The sequence below is a fragment of the Emys orbicularis genome, chromosome 13 (genome assembly GCF_028017835.1).
Source record: "Emys orbicularis isolate rEmyOrb1 chromosome 13, rEmyOrb1.hap1, whole genome shotgun sequence".
Lineage (NCBI taxonomy): Eukaryota > Metazoa > Chordata > Testudines > Emydidae > Emys > Emys orbicularis.
Genome location: NC_088695.1, coordinates 13,300,259 through 13,305,583, shown reverse-complemented (window position 1 = coordinate 13,305,583; position 5,325 = coordinate 13,300,259). Strand labels below are relative to the sequence as shown.

The following is a 5,325-nucleotide window of genomic DNA, read 5'->3' as shown; positions in this document are numbered from 1 at the left end:
ACCTTTAACAATCTTAGGGGCAGATTTTAAAAGGTATTTATTTAGGTACCTAAGGATGCAGATAGATGCCTACTGGAATTCACAAATGTAGCTAGGTCAATGGGAGTTAGGTGCCTAAATGGCTTAAGCATTTCTGAAAGTCCCATTAAGCACCTATCTGCATACTGAGGCACCTAAACACCTTTTCAAATCTGGCCATTGTACCTCATTGCTCCTGTGACATTGCACCCCATAATGCTTTATGGGAATATGCTTATGAATGTATATATAAAAACAACAAGAAGTCTGGTGGCACCTTAAAGACGAACAGATTTATTTGGGCATAAGCTTTCGTGGGTAAAAACCTCACTTCTTCAGATGCATAGAGTGAAAGTTACAGATGCAGGCATTATATACTGACACATGGAGAGCAGGGAGTTACTTCGCAAGTGGAGAACCAGTGTTGACAGGGCCAATTCAATCAGGGTGGATGTAGTCCACTCCCAATAATAGATGAGGAGGTGTCAATTCCAGGAGAGGAAAAGCTGCTTCTGTAATGAGCCAGCCACTCCCAGTCCCTATTCAAGCCCAGATTAATGGTGTTAAATTTGCAAATGAATTTTAGTTCTGCTGTTTCTCTTTGAAGTCTGTTTCTGAAGTTTTTTTGTTCAATGATAGTGACTTTTAAATCTGTAATAGAATGACTAGGGAGATTGAAGTGTTCACTTACTGGCTTTTGTATGTTACCATTCCTGATGTCCGATTTGTGTCCATTTATTCTTTGGCAGAGGGACTGTCCGGTTTGGCCAATGTACATGGCAGAGGGGCATTGCTGGCACATGATGGCATATATAACATTAGTGGATGTGCAGGTGAATGAGCCCTTGATGGTGTGGCTGATGTGGTTGGGTCCTCTGATGGTGTCGCCAGAGTAGATATGGGGACAGAGTAGGCAACGAGGTTTGCTACAGGGATTAGAACATAAGAACATAAGAAAGGCCGTACCGGGTCAGACCAAAGGTCCATCTAGCCCAGTATCCTGTCTACCGACAGTGGCCAATGCCAGGTGCCCCAGAGGAAGTGAACCCAACAGGCAATGATCAAGTGATCTCTCTCCTGCCATCCATCTCCACCCTCTGACAGACAGAGGCTAGGGACACCATTCCTTACCTGTCCTGGCTAATAGTCATTAATAGACTTGACCACCATGAATTTATCCAGTTCTCTTTTAAACTCTGTAATAGTCCTAGCCTTCACAACCTCCTCAGGTAAGGAGTTCCACAAGTTGACTGTGTGCTGCGTGAAGAAGAACTTCCTTTTATTTGTTTTAAACCTGCTGCCTATTAATTTCATTTGATGACCCCTAGTTCTTGTATTATGGGAATAAGTAAATAACTTTTCCTTATCTACTTTCTCCACACACTCATGATTTTATATACCTCTATCATATCCCCCCTTAGTCTCCTCTTTTCCAAGCTGAAGAGTCCTAGCCTCTTTAATCTCTCCTCATATGGGACCTGTTCTAAACCCTTAATAATTTTAGTTGCCTTTTTCTGAACCTTTTCTAGTGCCAGTATATCTTTTTTGAGATGAGGAGACCACATCTGTACGCAGTATTCGAGATGAGGGCGTACCATCGATTTATTGGTTCCTGGGTTGGTGTTTCTGTGGTGTGGTGTGTAGTTGCTGGTGAGTATTTTCTTCAGGTTGGGGGGTTGTCTGTAAGCGAGGACTGGCCTGCCTCCCAAGGTCTGTGAGAGTGAGGGATCATTTTCCAGGATAGGTTGTAGATCGTGGATAATGCGCTGGAGAGGTTTTAGCTGGGGGCTGTATGTGATGGCCAGTGGTGTTCTGTTATTGTCCTTGTTGGGCCTGTCCTGTAGTAGGTGATTTCTGCGTACCCGTCTTGCTCTGTCAATCTGTTTCCTCACTTCCCCAGGTGGGTATTGTAGTTTTACGAATGCTTGATAAAGATCTTGTAGGTGTCTGTCTCTGTCTGAGGGGTTGGAGCAAATTCGGTTGTATCTTAGGGCTTGGCTGTAGACAATGGCTCGTGTGATGTGTCTTGGATGGAAGCTGGAGGCATGTAGGTACGTATAGCGGTCAGTAGGTTTCCGGTATAGGGTGGTGTTTATGTGACCATCACTTATTTGCACTGTAGTGTCCAGGAAGTGGATCTCTTGTGTGGACTGGTCCAGGCTGAGGTTGATGGTGGGGTGGAAATTGTTGAAGTCCAGGTGGAATTCTTCAAGGGCCTCCTTTCCGTGGGTCCATATGATGAAGATGTCATCAATGTAGCGCAAGTAGAGGAGGGGCACTAGGGGACGAGAGCTGAGGAAGCGTTGTTCTAAGTCAGCCATAAAAATGTTGGCATACTGTCGGGCCATGCGGGTACCCATAGCAATGCCACTGACTTGAAGGTATAAGTTGTCCCCAAATCTGAAGTGGTTGTGGGTGAGGACAAAGTCACAAAGCTCAGCCACCAGGCGTGCTGTGGCCTCATCAGGGATACTGTTCCTGACCGCTTGTAGTCCGTCCTCATGTGGAATATTGGTGTAAAGTGCTTCTACATCCATGGAGGCCAGGATGGTGTTTTCAGGAAGAACACCAATGCATTGTAGTTTCCTCAGGAAGTCAGTGGTGCCTCGAAGATAGCTAGGAGTGCTGGTAGCGTAGGGTCTGAGGAGAGAGTCCAAATAACCAGATAATCCTGCTGTAAGAGTGACAATGCCTGAGATGATGGGGCGTCAAGGGTTTCCGGGTTTATGGATCTTGGGTAGCAGATAGAATACCCCTGGTCTGGGTTCTGGGGGTGTGTCCATGTAGATTTGTTCCTGTACTGTAGCTGGGAATTTCTTGAGCAGATGGTGTAGTTTCTTTTGTGTCAGTATGTGTCAGTATATAATGCCTGCATCTGTAACTTTCACTCTATGCATCTGAAGAAGTGAGGTTTTTACCCATGAAAGCTTATGTCCAAATAAATCTGTTAGTCTTTAAGTTGCCACCAGACTCCTTGTTGTTTCTGTAGATACAGACTAACACGGCTACCCGCTGATACTTGAATGTATATATGACATAACTGGGATATGTTTTAAGCTACCTATGCCATCTAACATCTCTGCAAAGGTTATGATCTACTGAATATATTCATCCTATCTTTATGCATGTATCATATTTGTATTCAAAGTTATGAATATTGGCTATGTACTTGTTTGACTTTAAGTAGCCTTAGTAAGGCATTTGGACAGCTTCTTTAGAAAGGAATTTGCAAGTTAAGTGCCCAATCAAGAAACACTTAATGGACAATGGATTTTGGAAGGCTCCAATCCACATAAGAAGTCTACCTGAGGACATTCAAGTAGCATGTTAACAATGGCCACTACCTTTAAGTTCTGAGTCATGCATGGACATGTGACTTGCCCATGTGTCTCTAAAACTTCATCTTGGAGCTGAATTCTGGATAGGAGAGAGGAGGGGGACCACCCATGAGAGAAAGTCTATTTAATCCCCTGGAAACTCCTCCATTTTGTCTTCAGCTGGCTCAAGAGATAACCTCTCCACCCCCAAAGTATACCTGAAAGAAACTGGAACAAAGGACAGTAACCACGAGGGGTGTGAGTGATTTCTGGACCCAGACTAGAAGGAGGCTAGTCTGTAAAAGAAGCTTACTGGGACATCTCTGAGGGTGAGATTTCATCTGTAATCATTTTCTTACTGTATTAGGCATAGACTTTTTTATTTTATTTTGCTTGGTAATTCACTTTTTTCTGTCTGTTATTACTTGGAACCAAGTAAATCCAATTTTTTGTATAAATCATTTTTATACTTATTAATTAACCCAGAGTATGTATTAATACCTGGGGAGGGGGGGGGGCAAACAGCTGTGCATCTCTGTCTATCAGTGTTATATAGGGCGAACAATTTATGATTTTACCCTGTATAAGCTTTTACAGGGTAAAATGGATTTATTTAGGGTTTGGACCCCATTGGGAGTTGGGCATCTGAGTGTTGGAGACAGGAACACTTCTTAAGCTGTTTTCAATTAAGCCTGCTTTTCGGGGATATTGTTCAGATCTGGGTCTCTGTTTGCAGTAGGCAAGCCTGTCTGGCTCAAACCAGAAGTTCTTAGCTGCCAGGGGAAACAGGCTCGGGGTAGTCTCATCACATGAGGCTGCAGTCCCCAAGGGGGTTTCTGTGATTCAACCCATCACAGCTCCATCTTTAAAACTTAAATTATAGCATTTTCCTACTGCACAGAGGTAGTATGAGGTTAAATGCATTAAAGATTGTGAGGTGCTCAGTTACCATGGTAATGGGAACAGATAAGGTCCAAACATAGATATAAAGCCCTTAAAAGAATTGAGCTGGAGACAGTTACAGTCAATCAAATTCCTTTATTCAATGGAACCTTCTTCTCCGCTCCATTCTCCAGAATGCGCCCTTCATCTCCTTGTTCCTCAGGCTGTAAATGATGGGGTTTAGCATGGGCGTGATAACTGTGTAGGACAGAGAGATAAACTTTTCTGTGTCTGGTGAGTAGGAGGAATTGGGCTTCAGATACATAATGCAAGCGGAGCCATAGAACATTGTCACCTCCATGAGGTGTGAGGAGCAGGTGGAGAACGACTTCCTCCTGCCCTCCCCCGATGGCATCCTCAGGATGGTGGAGATGATGCAGACGTAGGACATGAGGATCAGCATGAAGGGGAAGATGACAAAGAACAGAGCCATGATGAAGACAGCCATTTCATTGCGGGAGATGTCTCCTCAGGCCAGCTTCAGCAGTGGAGGGATGTCACAGAAGAAATGATTAATCTCATGGGATCTGCAGAAGGGTAGGGTGAATACCATGCTGGTGTGACCGAAGGATATGAGGAGACCACTGAGCCAGGATCCAGCAGCCAGTCCAGTGGACACCTTCCTGTTCATAACCACAGGGTAATGCAGAGGCTTGCATATTGCAACATAGCGATCGTAGGCCATAAATGCCAAGAGAAAGCACTCTGACCCACCAAGGAAAAAAGAGAAATAGGTTTGCATAGCACAGCCAATGAAAGAGATGGCTTTATCCCCAGAGAACAGATTCCCAAGCATCTTGGGGACATTGACTGATGTGTAGCACATCTCCAAGAACGAAGGAAGGAAGAAGTACATGGGGATGTGAAGGGCTGGGTCAGCCAATGTGAGAACAATGATTAGAAGGTTTCCAGCCAAGGTGACTATGTAGGTCACCAGAAACACTGAAAAAAATAAATGCTGCAGGCTGGGAATGTCAGAAAAGCCCAGGAGAATGAATCCAGTGATTGTCGTGCTGTTTCTTCCCACTGTTTCTTGGCTATTTTTCAT

General features: G+C 44.3%; 1 pseudogene; it reads right to left on the bottom strand.

The window, feature by feature from the left end:
• Positions 1–4,377: 4,377 nt before the first annotated feature.
• LOC135888030 (olfactory receptor 10A7-like) lies at positions 4,378–5,325 on the bottom strand (annotated as a pseudogene).